The 16,606-nt window shown below is 39.7% G+C and overlaps 1 protein-coding gene across 1 annotated transcript in view; it reads right to left on the bottom strand.

Moving 5' to 3' along the window:
- PLA2G4A (phospholipase A2 group IVA) overlaps positions 1–15,658 on the bottom strand; it is a 169,878-nt gene extending 154,220 nt beyond the window's left edge. The window contains exons 1-2 of the mRNA XM_028121544.2: positions 15,565–15,658; positions 15,399–15,478 (exon numbers count right to left, since the gene is read on the bottom strand). The gene's annotated coding sequence lies outside the window, so the exon portion shown is untranslated. The remainder of the gene's footprint in view (positions 1–15,398; positions 15,479–15,564) is intronic.
- Positions 15,659–16,606: the final 948 nt, after the last annotated feature.

The raw sequence follows: 16,606 nt of genomic DNA, 5'->3' as shown, positions 1-16,606 counted from the left end.
AGCCATATTCTCAGTTTACTATGGAAAACCTGTTAAGAGAACTTCCCTATTCCCAAGGAAATCTAAAAGCATGCCACCAGATACAAAGACACAGATTAATTAACTACGTCTGTTTCCTAAGCCAGGAACCCAGTGGTATGGAACTTGCCTTCTAGATCCCACAGAGAGACACCCAGTCCCTGAGGCTAATGTCCATGCTATTCCTTTTGAATTGACTTTTTCTGCTGTTTTTATTCCTAGGTCTCTGGCATTGCTTCTTTCTCTCTCAAATTTCTATTACTGAAAGGTCATTATTTAAACAGACACGTAGGGACGCCTGAGTGGCTCAGTTGGTTAAGCATCTGCCTTCAGCTCAGGTCATGATCTCAGAGCCCTGGGATCGAGCCCCGAATCGGGCTCCCCGCTCAGCGGGGAGTCTGCTTCTCCCTCTACCTGCTCCTCCCCCTGCTTGCTCATTCTCTCTCTCTCTCGCTCTCATTCTCTGACAAATAAATAAATAAAATCTTTAAAAATTAAAAAAAATAAACAGACAAGTATATATACGGAATATCTCTAGGGTTTCAGAGAAGGAAGAGTCAAGTGGTTTCAAATAGAAAAAAGGCTTGATAGAAAAGGTGAATAACTAAGCTGATACTTGAACGCATGATCAAGCTTTGATCCATAGAAAGGGGAAATGGTAATACTTCCACTCTGTCCAACTTCAGGCTCCCCTGGTGCTGCTCCCCTCTCACCATCTCTACAAGATAGTCTCTGCCTGTCCTTCAGGGTTCTGCCATAAACTTACTCTCTGAAGTAAACTGTCTCTTTATCTACCAGGTTAGGACCCCTGTATTTCTTCTTGGTATCTCTCACCACACTGTTAAGCATTACATTTCCATTACACGCAGTGTATGCATCCCCTCACTGTGCGCAACATAAGGCAAGTGTTATCTCTTTCTCCCTGTATTCCTGTTGGGCCCCAGATGATCACTCAATTACCAGGAACTGAAGAGATGAATGAACAAACTTGGGAATTTGTATGGTGTACAGGGGGCGGGGGGGGGGGGATCCCAGATGAGGTCTTGCGTTGAGAAATAATTAAGGGGAAGCAAAGCCTATTTATAGATTCTAGAATGACAAACTGCAAGATATCTTAGCGATTGCTAGTTTGCTTACTTAAAAGTTTGCGTTCATTAAACATTTCCTAGGGGCCAGGTACCGTGCTAAGTGATTTATATACACCACCTCATTTCATTTTCATAATAAGAGAGGATTATCATCATTTTAGAGATTAAAAAAAAAAGTAACCTTTAGAAAGGTTAAGTGATTTGCCTAATTGACAACTTAAATGGAGGCGGACAGTCTCCCTTACCATGCTCTACAAGAGGAAAGTCTTCCAGGAAGACTAAGAAACTGTCCCAGGTCAGCTGGGTTCACAGGGGCTAAGCTGGCCCTAGAATCCTGACCTTCTGCCTTCTATCAAATTCTTTCTTTCTATACCATTCTGCCACTCCATAAAAGGTCCCAAAGAACAGACAGACATTCGGAGACATTATACAAGAAGCAACAGCCTATGAGAGAATCTTAGCGGGGAGATGACATGATAGAAGGGACACTTTGTATTAGTTTGCTAGGGCTACTGTAATGAAATGCCACAGAGTGGGTGGCTTAAACAAACAGAAACTTATTTTCTCACAGTTCTAGAGGCTGCAAGTCTAAGATGGATGTGTTGGCAGGTTTGTTTTCTGAGGCCTCTCTCATTGGCTTACAGATGGCCACCTCTCCCCATGTCCTCACACAGTCTTTCCTCTGTGCCCACACATCCCTCGTGTCTCTATGTGTGTCCAAATTTCTTCTTCTTATAAGGAACCCAGTCAGATTGGATTAAGAGCCATCCTAAGGGCATCATTTTAGCTTTATCACCTCTTTAATGGCCCTATCTCTGAATGCAGACACATTCTGAGATATGGAGGTTAGAGCCTCAACATATCACTGGAGGGGGAGCACAGTTTCATCTAAAACACACCAATAATATTGGGACGCCTGCGTGGCTCAGTTGGTTAAGCGTCTGCCTTCGGCTCAGGTCATGATCCCGGGGTCCCGGGATGGAGTCCCACATCGGGCTCTCCCTTCTCTGTGGGGAGCCTGCTTCTCCCTCTCCCTCTGCCTGCCACTCCCCCTGCTTGTGCTCTCTCTCTCTCTGACAAATAAATACAATCTATAAAAAAAAAAACACCAATAATATAAACATAGCAGTTAAATAAAGAAGCATACAATTGTTAATGGAAAAATGTGGTGTTGAGGAGGCATGGATGCAACCAGCCAGAGGTCAGATGTGATAGGAAATGCACCCAAACTACCCAAACTAGAGCTGTGGGTGTGATCAAGAGGAAAGACCACAGCATCTCTTAGATGGGCCCTGTCTGGTTATTGAAAAAGAGCACGCATGTGGTGCATACACACACACACACTCTATAAATGAAACACAATACATAATAGTTTGTTCTACCCCTTCACCATTGGGAAGTACTAATCCAGATGAACCTGTCTATTTTAAGGGCTAGGAACCTGGCTAGCCCAGTTTCACACATTGCATTACAAACAAAGCAAGAATGTCTCCTCACCCCTGAGCCAGTTTTGGACTTTTCTTTCCTTGACCATCTCGTTTGCTATTATTTTCCATTGTTTCACCTCTTGGTGGCCAAAACCAAGCCACCATTCTCACCATATTTTAAGTTCACAAAATTCGAAGAAATATGCACAACCACCACACAGACAGAACTTCCTTGTGCAAATATATAAGCTGAGGCCCAAAGATGCAAACAAACCTAGTGTAGGGGCTAAGGGCAGACTGCTCCAAAATGCGCCACTTTGGCATGTTGATTATTTTATATAAAAGTTGCTTAAGAAACAGCCAATGCAAAAAGAACACTCTGACCCCCACATCCCCCACTTCCATCCCTACCTTTGTCTCTAGAAAGCAGGAAATAAATCTCCCAGGTGAAAGGTACCCTCCCTGTACCAGAAGATAGAGACATCCTTATCACCAAAGATAGGGAATTCAAAGCTGAAAAGGTTGTATGAACAATCCTTGTTACTTTTACTAATTTAGTACCCAAGGCCAAATTAGTTTAGGAGTCCTTACTAATTGAAGCACCTAAACAGAAGTTTCTTTGTCCTGTCAATTCCTCACAGACTTATTGTCTCTGTCTAAAAAGTATAAAAACTGCCTGTCTTGGTCATTTCTTTAGGTGTTGCTTCTATGCACCTATAGTTAAACTTTGGGGCTTTTTCTCCTGTTAATCTGCCTCATGCCAATTTATTTCTTAGACCAGCTGGAAGAACTTTGAAGGGTAGAAAGAAATTTTTCCTCTCCTACACTAGTCAAGTTCACCCAATGGGACAAAGAGCTGAACACAGCCCCTCACTTTCAACCTGGTACTCTTTCTCTATACCCTACCACACTTCTTCCTCCCCCCTGCCCCTCACATACTCAGGCTAAAAAGGAAATACAGCCAAAATAAAAAGGACACATATATATAAATTTCAGCTTGACCAAAATTTGAAGTTGCGAAGTTACTGTTCAGTGGTACAGAGTAGACTCAAGATATAAATTAGAAAGAAATTAAAAACTGAATTTATATTTGGTCAAATAAAACTTTAAAAGAGTCATTTTCATCTTCTACACTTTTCTAGGTTTCAATTATAATTATAAGATGTTTACTTGCAAATACCAGAGGCACTGTTTTAAAAATTCTTCTTCCTACATAGGCAGTTATGGAATACCACATTGACAAGTGTTAACTATATTATGTTCATTTTCAGAAAATGTAGAATAATGTTCTTTTACTTAAAAGAAATGGATAACAATGATGCACTTGGTGTTACCACTTTTTAATTTTTTAAAAAATATTTTATTTACTTATTTGAGAGAGGGAGAGACAGAGAGAGCATGAGCAGCGGGGAGGGGTAGAGGGAGAGGGAGAAGCAGACTCCCTGCTGAGCAGGGACTCCAGGTGGGACTCGATCCCCGGCCCCTGGGATCATGACCTAAGCCGGAGGCAGATGCTTAACCGACTGAGCCACCCAGGTGCCCTTGCCACCTTTTTTAAATATACCTAACGATGTGACACAAAATGCTAGGAAAAAAGAGAATGTTTTGAGAAGCATATTTACTTCTACAGCTTTCTCGCTCCAGACTAGACAGTCTGCAAAAATGCTCCCCTAGGGAATGTTTGTGTTTTGTTGAGGGTTCCACTCCCTCCTTAATTGCTGCCTTTTTTCATGACGTACTCAAGATTGCCACAGGAGGGAAAGCCGTATCTTTTCTTCTAAAGGAAAGAGTCCAGGGAAAAGCCCCAGGAAAACCGTCATACTGACTTAAATATTTCATGAGAACTATTTTATAACTGAATGAAATTACCAACGTTTTGGATTTGTTTTACTTTTCAACTAACACAGTAATTATTTCAAGAAGATAGTGAGGTTGACCATGCAGTTAAAATAGGGATGTTGACTATGATTTTAAAGTGCAAAAAGATGACAAATAAATATAGTAGGATTGTGGAAGATCAGAGGCTCTGTACACCCACCCATCTCAGGCACTACTGGGAAGTTAAACCACTAAAGTGGAGATGAGCATTCTGCATGCCCTGGATGGCGTTACATGCAACAGGAGTTCAAATTCACTGTTCTCTTCTCAGGTTGTAAGAAGCTTTTGAAATGTGCTTCCAGATACTGTGAATGGCAATTCACTTTGGAAATAAACCGGAAACCCAGTCTTCTGCAGGAGTGAGAGCTGTGTAAAAGTGCCAGGTGGTGCATCTGGGAAAGGTCGGAGCCAGAAGCAAACATAAGTGCATTTGGTCACAAAGAGCTTCCACGCCTCACCGTACTGCCCAGCTTGACACACAGACTCATCGCTTCCATTCATGAAGTGCCTGGCCCCCCTAATGTTAAGAGGATTCACAAGGCCTCCGCAGTGGCTAAGTCGGTTAAGCATCTGCCTTAGGCTCAGGTCATGATCCCGGGGTCCTGGGATTGAATCCGGCATTGGGCTCCCTGCTCAGTGCGGAGTCTGCTTCTCCCTCTCCCTCTGCCCCTCCTCTCCTTTGTTTGTGCTCTCTCTCTCTCCCAAATAATTTTTTTTAAAAAGAGAGGATTTGTGAAAAATAATGAATTTAAAAAGATTTTCTTTTAAACTTTCAAGAAATGGTGAGTCAATATTTCAATATTATTTTTATTCCTGAAAAAATATTTTGATTGTAGTAACCAGCTGTTCTCTGAACCTCTAAGGATTGAAAATGAAAAGGAAATGACTTTTAGTTGCAAAATGAAGAGTTTATGTCAGGTTGAAGAAAGGACATCCCGATAGCAAGGCTGCAGAAGAAAACCTTCTTTTCTGATGGTCATCCACTACTATTATATGTTTTAGCCATCTTTATACTATAGAGCTGTAATGGTTCAGATTCTATCAAGCATTCTCTTGAGGGAGCTGATGGTTTCCAGGAGCCTGGAGAAGTAAGCAAACACTGAGGGAAAGCGGAGGGGGGATGATAGAAGGCAGACCCAGGACTTAGCTAGGCACCCCACAAATGCAGGCACACTGTTAATCCAAATTTATTTTTTAAATTTTTTTTAAAGATTTTTTTTTTATTTATTTGACTGAGAGAGAGAGACAGCAAGAGAGGGAACACAAGCAGGGGGAGTGGGAGAGGGAGAAGCGGGGCTCCATCCCAGGACCCTGGGATCATGATCAAAGCTGAAGGCAGATGCTTAACGCTTAACAACTGAGCCACCCAGGCACCCCTGTTAATCCAAATTTAAAATGACAACAATTCTAGCAACTAGGACAAGAAGAAAAACAAACCCAGCGTGATGGCTCCTGGAGCAGGTTCCAGCAACTGGTACAGTAGGAATTCAACAGGAGAGAAAGCAAGAAGACTCAATCCCTTCCTTGCTACACGCTGGAAATCAAGCCAACTTGTAACCACTCCCTGCTAGTTAATAATTACCTTAGATAAAAGGATCTGTATTCATTAGCTCATAAACTTCTATGCATTTTTGTCTTAGGTGCTTTGCTTCTGTTTTGTGTTATTGCTCAGGGTATTGGTTGTTTATCGTAAGCATTTCCAGATTTGCTTGCTTGCTTGCTCTCAAAACTCCCACTTCTAGAAGAACTCAGCCATTATAGCTTTTCTGAGTTTTCTCCTAGCATTTATCTGGAGAACAACCACATAACCTGGCAGACTGGTTTTACTTTCGGTTCACATTCTCAACAGCCCTGGACGGGACACAGCATCTTTCTCAGTTTCTCCGTGAACTTGCATTCCCATTCTAGAAATGGCTTTCTTCTCCCGCTCATCTCTCACCATTCCTCACCCCCTCTCGGAGGGGAGCAGGTGACCTTATCTCCCTTCCCTGAGAAAACAGCCCCGAGGGAAGTTTCTTATCTTCCCACCACCAAATCAGCAAATTCCCTGTACCTTTGGGTTCTCCTCCTGCCACAAAGGAGGCAGAATTCCTCCTCCTGTTAGAGACCTGTCCCCTCATGTGGCTCTTTGGACACAAAATCCCTCTCTCTCTGCAAGTACATGATAGTCATGCTTTTCTTTTCTGCACAAAAGGACTTTCTCCTGGATGACATGACTGGCGAGCCTGTCAGAGTCCCTCTGTTCCATATTCCTTTTCTTCCACGCCTCCATGTTTCTGCCGAGTTTACCGACAGAGCTCTCTAGAGGGTCTGTTGCTCACACTGTATTCAGGTCCCCAGACTCCTCACCTCCCGTCCACCTGCCACCTTGCTTCCACTTCCTTCACACTCTGTCCCCTGCACTCCATTGAAACTGCTCTTAATCAAGATCACTAATGACCTCTGAGTTTTCAAATGAATTAGTCACTTTTCTCTCCTCTGTTTGCCTGGAACCACTTTCCCTCCTCTGTGCCCATGACATCGCCCTAATCCCTGGTTTTCCATCCAGCTCCCTTGGTGATTTTTGCAGGGTTGGGTACAAATGCTCTGCCTGGAGCCCTCAGCTTGAGCCACACCCTGCTCACTCCATTCACCTCCCACGCATGGCTTCTCAGCCCTCCCAGCTCTGCTCACGTTTCATCTCAGTGAACCCTTTCCCTCCTTCCCCTCCCCAGGTTATTCCCAACTGTTGAAACTGGGTTGCTTACTTTATTATCTGTTTATTGTTGGCTTAATTGCCTCTCTCTTCCACAAGGGAATGAACCATCCCTGCTTTATTCACCCAGGTATGCCCTACAGTTTGCAGGGTGCCTAGGAAGTAGTCAGTGTGAATGAAAACTTCCTGAATTGGTGAAGGAATAAATATGTACCTAGCCCAGTGATCAACAATTCCTGGCTGATACTAGCATCTGGTTTTTTTTTTTTTTTAAACCCTACAGGTAAAATTCTTAAGTGAAAGAGAGAGCACAGATTTTCTAAATTGCTTCCTATAATACCTGTTCTTTTTCTAAGTATTAAAAAAATACATTTTTCCTAGGCACGCTATATACCATATTAATAAAAAGCTGGAAATTATTTTTTCCTCACGGAAAATTGTAATTTATACAAGGGTTCTTTTCACTCTGACAATAGTTCAAAAGGTATTACTCAACCAAAGCAATCTGTCACTCTAAAACATAATTTAAGCAGTAAGAATTTTTGCAAACACTGAATGAGTCTCACAAAATGGATTCTTTTATTCCTTTTCATCAACAGCAGAGGCATCATTAGTGATAAGGAAAAAAAAATCCCATGTAGCTATTGTGAACTTTATGTATTTTAAATATAAATCCTTGGTAGTCACCACCTCAAAAAAAAAAAGGTACAAAGGAGGGGCACCTGGGTGGCTCAGTAATTAAGCCATCGACTCTGACTTTTGATTTCGGCTTAGGTCATGATCTCAGGGTCTTGGGACTGAGCCCTACATCTGGCTCTGCAGAGTCGGCTTGGGATGGCTCTCTGCCCCTCCCCTTACTCACACACACACTCTCTCCCTCTAAATAAATTAAAATCTTAAAAAAAAGTTCCAAGTAGTAGATTATAAGTAACCATCTTAAGAGAGTGCAATTAAATTTTTAACCCAGAAACCTCTTTAAATTAGAATTTTTGCTATGTGGAATCTTCCTGAACTAAGTTACTAACATCTTCTTCTAAGGATCAAGGATCTAACAATACTTTGATGTCATTACCTGAACATGAATTCTCATTATATATTGAAAGTAGTGATTTAGAAGACTGTCATGAACTATGGAAATACTCTACTCTTATCTCTTTAAGATCTAAGTTCGTGACCTCAGTCAATTTTAAATTCATCTGCCTTTTCCTCATGACAGTTGAATGGAAAGGAATGCAATACCCGTTTGAGGTTTGCGGTATATATAACAAGGGGCTGATGGGTGTTAAGAAATCTTAATTAGAGATGCAGGTGTCTATACAGCCTGTCCTCATAAGTACATGCACCTTTAGGCACTTTTCCCCAAATTGCTTTTCTATAAATTCTTACAAAATTGCTTTAAATTACATTTCTCAATACTTTCATAATATTGAACCAAATACATGAAAAAAAGTCTACAAAATGAATTACTCTTTTGTTTCAATAAATTAAAATTGAGAACCCGAAGAAAACTAAAGATACCGTTGATCTATCTGCCTCCAGCCTACCCCAGGCAGACATGACCTCTTCTATAATTACGGATCCAGGAGTCAGCAAGAATACCTCCTTCCATAAGGGGTCTAACATCCCAGTTTATTGTCTCTGTACTGCACTCAACCTGCTCATCTTATTAAAGCTGTGGGCATTCAAGTGTGGAGCAAATTGGAAATGTGTCAGTTTACTGACTGAAATGCAGAAGCTATTTGCTGACCCATGTTTCCAGTGGTACAGCTGCATCCAGCAGTCAAACCTGCCCCAGCTCTGTATTAGTTACTATGAAATTATGCATATGCACAATAAGCCATTTTGTAACTAAAGTTGATTTTCACCTCTGAAAAGGAGTATCTGGTTTACCACAAGCTCCTGGATTGTTTGGAAAGGTAAAGTAATAATGATTTTTTTTTCCTATAAATGATAAATCCAAGGTCAGAGTAACCATTTTGATACAAACATTTTAGGCCAACTTCCAGGATTAATAAGAATGAAAAAGAGCAATAGGCTTTTTGTAGGTTATACTTAGAATATTCTAAGAGAATGCTCCACTACCAAATCGAAGTAAAACCTTTGGTAAAACTAGTATTTATATAACTCATAGTGTGTCTATTTCATATCTTTGGCTAAAACTTCATATTCTTTATTTTCTTGAAGTGACATATATCCATATAAAATGCTACATAGTTCCAAGACAAGAAATTCTAAATCATACACTACTTTCTCAATCGTTTTTTAAATGTTTGTGCAACTTCCTCTATTATGTTAATCAGTAGCCCAGTTATAAGAGCAGAACAATTGAGTTAATATGGAATTGGGATGTGTATTTTCTGGTTCTTTCCCTATAATTTTTCTGATGTTAATAAAAATCAGAATAAGCTGACAGCCTTAATAGCATGCTTAAATGTTAAATTTAAAATTATTTAAATTTTAAATACTTAAAATTCATTTCAATCAGAATTGAAAATATAACTCAATCACTTGAAGCATACAAAATGCATGAAAACGGACATTATAAGACTTGAACATTAAACGAACAATTTCACTTTTCTGTATCTTCCTTTTCACATCTGTAAAATGTAAATACCTACTCTGCTAACTTACATGGTTACTGTGGGAATGAAGTTCTTAAGCAACTTCTTTATAAACCACAAAATACTATGCAAATGAAAGGTATTTTAGGGGGCACCTGGGTGGCTCAGTCACTTAGGCATCTGCCCTAGGCTCAGGTCATGATCCCAGGGTCCTGGGATCAAGCCCCACATTGGGCTCTGTCCTCAGTGGGGAGTCTGCTTCTGCTTCTCCCTCTCCCTCTGTCCCTCCCCCTGCTCGTGCTCTCTCTCTCAAATAAATAAATAAATAAAATCTTAAAAATAATAAAGGTATTTTCGGCCCACTGATATGTTTTCCAACTGAGTAATCAAGAAACAAATTGTAAATTAAAGAGTAAAATCAAAACCTAAGATAAGCTAAGTATTATATATACATGAGTTTTATGTATTATAAGATCATGAAGTTACCCATATAATGGATATTTGTTTTCTGATTCAAAACCCCGTTACCTAAAATGTCTAAATTTCCACTGATATGTTTTCCAACTGAGTAATCAAAAAACTAATTGTAAATTAAAGAGTAAAATCAAAACCTAAGCAAGATAAGTATTATATATACGTGAGTTTTATGTATTATAAGATCATGAAGTTACCCATATAATGGATATTTGTTTTCTAATTCAAAACCCCCCGTTACCTAAAATGTCTCAATTTCCCTGTACACTCCAGAAGTCAAGAAAATGGGGAAGAAGATTAGGGAAGGGGGATTGGGTCTTCACTACTGCATGCACTGAGAATGTACAAGAAAACTGGGTGCAGCCTCTCTCTATCCCAGTGGCTGTCAAACGGGGATACGGATCACTTAACCAGCTTGCTGAGTTTCTCTCAAGTCATTTGAATTCATTAAATAAGTAATTAGATTGGTAGCGCAGCCTTCCAAATCTGCTCAGGGTGAGCCCTGAATTACTTTGTATTTTATAGTTGTACAAAGGGGAGATAAACTGTATTTTCCAAGAATGTTGTAAGGGTGGACTAAGAGTCAAAGAGGATCAAAACACAGACTCCCAGAGCAAGAGTAGCAAAATTTTGGCACATCTCTTTTTTTCTCAGGCAGGTTGAGGTATCAAAAGATCAGATCAGGATCTGCTCTATTTTCTGTTCTTTGGAAAGGACTCCTGAACCAATCAACCTTTGGGTTCCCCCAACTGTCATTGCCCTAATCATCAAGGAGTAGGAGATGAAGAGATACTGATAATTAAATTTATTTTCTCTGAGTCGGTTCTTTTTTCTTTCTAAGATTTTATTTATTTGTCAGAGAGAGAGAGAGCACAAGCATGGGGAGTGGCAGGCAGAGGGAGAAGGAGGCTCCCAGGGAGCCTGATGTGGGACTCAATCCCAGGACCCCGGGATCATGACCTGAGCCAAAGGCAGACACTTAACCAACTGAGCCACCCAGGCATCCCCTCTCTGAGTTGGTTCTTGACAAAAGCAGACACTATTTTTCTTACAAAACCTTTATAAGGAATCATGTAACCCTCAGTCCTATCTTCATCTTCTCTACATGTCATGAGTCTGGATGTTCCTGGAGCTGTGGGACTTTCTATAAGGGTTTTGGCCCTCTTCTCTGAACCCTCTTCGATTTCTCTGATTTTGTGGACTATGACAGTCTATGAGAACAAAAATGACTTGCTTTAATTTTTCTATGCATCTCACCCAGATTGTTTAAAGAACAGGTTTCAGGCAAAATAAGAACAATCTTCCCAAACTGAGAAAAAGCAGTATTTATAGAATTTCTACCTCTGGTTTAACATTTAGCCTTTGATATTAAGACCCCAAACACTTCAAAATTATTGAGGACCTTCAAGGGACTTGGGTTATGTGAGTTATTTCTATTGATACCATATTAGAAATTAAAACTGAAAAATAAAATATTTAAAAATCACATCGAAAGAGGCAATTCATAAACATAGACACATGAGTGGCCATCATAAAATTGCCCAACCTTATTTCTGAAAAAAGTGTAGATTTAAACAAGATACCATTTTATACAATTGTCTAAGTTTGGGGATCTGTTTGTTCTGTCTGAGTGATTACACAGTGTTAGTGTAGAGAAATTCTACTCTCCTATATGACTTATAAACTGAAACGATTTTTTGCGGCACCTGGGTGGCTTAGGTCATGATCCTGGGGTCCTGGGATCAAGCCCCGCATCAGGCTCTCTGCTCAGCAGCAAGTCTACTTCTCCCTCTCCCTCTGTGATCTCTCTCTCTCAAATAAATAAATAAAAATCTTTTAAAAAATTGATACAATTTTTCTCAAGAGCAAAATGGCAAAAATAATTCAATGACATTTTGTTAAATGTTTTTGAGAGTCCCCCAAATACTCAATTATTATGATTACTTCTATTTTACAGTTGAGCAAAGAATGGTTTGATAAACAATTGGCTTATGAGCTCACAACTTGTAAGTAGTGGAGCTTTTGTTAAAATCTGGGCATACACTTTTAAGAATCTATCCAAAGGAAGTACAAAGATGTATACAAACACTTATATAAAGGGTCTTAGCTGAAACATTATTTATAATAGAAAACTAATCCACCCAAATATCCAACAATTTATAATCAGCCAATATAACATTTCCACAGACTAAAAGTTACATCATGGTGAGAACCACTCTTGCTCATGGATAGATTGCCATTACTTGCACAGTACCTGACACATAGCAGGGACTCAATAATATTTGTTTCAGATATGAATGAATACAAAATTATACACGAGTATAAGAAAATTTCATGACTGAGGAATAAGCATGTTATGAAAGAGCAAAGAGTAGTGAGTTAAACTAATGAAACAAGGAAGCCATTAGGCAATGTGACTTAAATGCTGTGGTGGCCTAGATAAGCAAACCAAAATCTAAACTGGTCTGAAAACTAAACCTACAAAACTGAAACGTAGGGACAGCCAATCACAAACAGCCAACTAAGCTTTAAACTATAGACAATAATTTCGTTAGGCTGACTCCACTCTTTCTTTACAAAAGTCTCTCTTTGGAGATCCTGCCCAGAAGCACTTCTAACCACTTTTCTTTGGTACTGTCCCATTCCGATCGAGTTTTATTCAAATAAACTCTTAAAATTTTGATATATCTTCGTTTAGCTTTTAACAAATATAATCACAATTTTGTAAAATCTACATATGAGTGTAAGGACAGAAAAAAGCCTAGAAGTATAAACAGATGTATATACGTGAATTTGCGTCTCTTGTCTCTGTACTGATGCAGAACAGTTCACAAATATTTGTTGACTGAATAAATGAATGAATGACATTTTAAAAAGAGTTATCCCTTGAGGGGATTATAAGTCATTTTTTCCTTTCTTCCTTTAAAATTTTCTATATCTAAGGAAATTTAAACAGTAAGCAGGAATTATCTTTGTAATAAGCAAGAATATCATAGGGGCGCCTGGGTGGTTCAGTCGTTAAGCGTCTGCCTTCGGCTCAGGTCGTGATCCCAGGGTCCTGGGATCAAGCCCCGCAACAAGCCCTGCATCGGGCTCCCTGCTCAGTGGGAGGCCTGCTTCTCCTTCTCCCACTCCCCCTGCTTGTGTTCCCTCTCTCACTGTGTCTCTCTCTGTCAAATAAATAAATAAGTAAAATCTTTTTTAAAAAAAGAGTATTATAAAACAATCCTGCTGGGAAATATTGTTAGGAATTTTGGAATAAAAGCAGTAAATACAGACATCCCATAATCCAATAAAATATAACTTGTATCTTATTTTCCTATTTGTTTTACTTACTGCATTCAGCAATAAAAAAATATGATGTTACAGAAAAAGGCAAGCTTAATATTGTTCAGTTAGTTATTATAGGGGTTGAGTCAAGAATCTAGGTCACTTGATTTTCAGGCAAGTAGTTTTTTCCATTACACCAAATTGCTTAGAGTCCCAGAACACTAGTGAATAAATGATAGTATGGGCACTGCAATATTCACTGTTCAACAGTTCTTATAAGCAAAATGATTTGCTAATTATTTGATATGAGCAGAAAACTCCAAAGTTCTAAAAAACACTACATGTTCATTTGATATGAATTGTTTCAGAGCGTTTGTGACCTTCCTAAGGGTGTTTCCAAATCTGTGCCGGTTGGAGCAGCATTTGTGCATTATTCTGGGGAGGGGTCTATAGCTTTCATAAGATCTGTAAAAGGGTCTGTGACTGAAAAAAAAAGTTGAGAATAACTAAAGCTCTGAAGTTTGCAAACAAGAGGAGGAAAACAAACAGAAGGTAAATAAAAGGCTTATGAGAGGAAAGGGAACCTGAGCTAACTCTGTCTTCGTCTTTTTTATTTCTGGAACATATGTTTTAATATGCAAATGCTTGGTTTCATGATTTTGCTTTCTAAGTAGTGACACCAGGAAAGATACTGATAGGTTAAAAACACAGCCAAATTATCTCTCCGGAATGAACTTTATCAGGTCCTAGGAAATCTATTTAATAATTTTCCTTTTCCTAATTAAACACAAATGCAAAACGCAAATGCAAAATACTTCCAAAGTATGCATCTTTTTAACATTGTAAATCACTACTGGGGTATTCTGCATTTATGCCTAAGTAGAAAAAGGAAAATTATTAAATAGGTTTCTTAGTTTCTTGTCCCATAAAATGTGCTGCCCTTTCAGGAAGTTTGTAAAGTTGCTTTGAACAAATGCAGAATACACACTTCTCTGTGCATTTCACAATTATTGCTTAATTTAAAATTTAACTCTTCCTTGGCTCAATGAAAGAAGCAAATACTTGCTTCTTATCCCAACATCAAACTTGATTGTCAAGGTCTAGGACCTCTGGAATAAAATTAAAAATTTTTCACAGGGTTTGTTTCACTACTATTCCCTGTAAATATCTCTTGGGCCACAATTCCAAATTTCTGCAACAAACAGAAACGAAACACAACACAAATTCTCCTTGAACTCAAAGGTTATATATGCAAATGTCATAAATGAGAATTGATACCCATCCAAATGAGATGCCTTTAGTATACTCTTCAACCACCTTACCTGAAGAAATGCTCACATCATCAACCCTTGTGAAGAGCATTTCTTGTTCTAGTTTTTGAGATGAAAATCATTCTTTTTAACACTACCATGAACAGAAGTTGTAGGAGCTTTAGATATGTTAATCCACTCTTATTTCAAATCCAAATGCCCTTTTAAACTTCTTTTTCTAAAAAGAAATGACCAAAATAGCATTCACACTCAAAAATTAACTTTATTATTTGCTCAAATCTTTCGCAGCATCTAGTTTGGAGATCTGATCTCCCAGCCCGTCAAGTAACTTAGGGCAGGGCGAATCAGCATACCAGAGGGTGTACTTTCTCCATTGTCTTTCTTTTTGCCCAACACCGCGGCGTATGGAAAACCCAGGAATGCTTTGCATAAGTAATCGTAATGACTATTCTTTTTAATTAAAACGTCACCAAGCCCCCCAAACTCCATCGCTAACAAGGCACTGGGGCTGTCAAACAGCGCGCCGCTCCAGTCCGGGCTGGGTCACCACGGGGTGGCATCACGTGGAGCTCTAACCGGAGCCACCTCACTGGAACGCTCGCTTTCTTTCGGGGCTCTAAGTAAGGGAAACAAACACCTGATGGTCCCACTCCCCGGCACCTCCAGACCCCGGAAAGCAAGCTGGCATTTGTTAGAAAGAAATTAAATTCCCTGACCTGTGTCTCGTTTCCAAAAAGCAGAGGAGACGCAGACTTGGTAAAGCAGTGAATCCCAGGTTTGCCTCCGTCCTTTCTCCCTGCCAAGTAAGATACAAACGTTTAAAAAGCTCAGGAGGATGAGGGGAGGGAAGTGGAGCCGGGCAAGAGTAAACATATTGCTTACTGTTCCCAGAGTTACATGAGATTCTTCTGGCTCCTTTATGCCTCTAGCTTTCTGTCAGGATCCTTTTTTTCAGCCGGGACTACAGAGAAGTTCAAGTCTAATCCTTGGTAGGCGGGGCTAAGCTGTGGGCTGGTTTCCTTTAGACTTTGCAGCTGTTTTTAAGGTGGCATGAAAGAGGAAGAGAGGGAAAGCAGTGTTCTCGAAGAAGCGGGTATCTTAAACGTAAATGTTTACTTATCAGTCTGAAGTTACAAAACGTGCGTAAAATAATCTGTAAATTAACTGGTGTAAATCACATGGATGCTCCTGGGTGTGCCTGTGTGTTTGTGTGTGGGAGCACGTCTTGTCCTTAAGCAGTCACTGCTTCCTTTCCCCCCCAAACAAGTAAGAACAAAATTGAAAAGATGAATAACCTAGAGCATTTTTGCATTCTTTAAAAAAGCAAAGTTTATAACAAACCCAAAATATAGGATGTGTACATTTTGAAGATGAAAGATATAAGAGCACTTTAAAAAATCTATCCAAATATTTCCTCCCCAAACTCAAAACACCTGATAACCCAGTGTTTGTAAATTGAAGATTAAAGGCATACCAAAGACTGTAATGCATATTTTGAGAGGTAAAGATCAAATCACGTTGAATTACAAATTGGCAATACAAATTCAAATACCCCATATCACTGTAATAAAGAAGGTGTACTGTCTAAATTTATCCAAATGCCACTGGATCAGTGTCTTTAAAGATTGACATATTCATTTAGGATAGCTTGTTTTCAAACACAGGATTTCTAGTTTTGCCTTTAATTGAATATTGAGCACACCTTCCTAGCTTTCTTTTTTTTTTAAAGATTTTATTTATTTATCTGAGAGAGGGAGTGAGAGAGAGCCCAAGAGGGAGTAGGGTCAGAGGGAGAAGCAGACTCCCCGCTGAGCAGGGAGCCCAATGTGGGACTCCATCCCCCGACTCCGGGATCATGACCTGAGCCGAAGGCAGTCGCTTAACCAACTGAGCCACCCAGACGCCCCCCTCCTAGCTCTCTTAT

Source organism: Eumetopias jubatus, unplaced genomic scaffold (assembly GCF_037043125.1).
Source record: "Eumetopias jubatus isolate StellerSeaLion01/CBP00866 unplaced genomic scaffold, mEumJub1_p1.0 scaffold_12, whole genome shotgun sequence".
Lineage (NCBI taxonomy): Eukaryota > Metazoa > Chordata > Mammalia > Carnivora > Otariidae > Eumetopias > Eumetopias jubatus.
The sequence above is the reverse complement of the archived record's forward strand: the minus strand, read 5'-3'. Positions and strand labels throughout refer to the sequence as shown.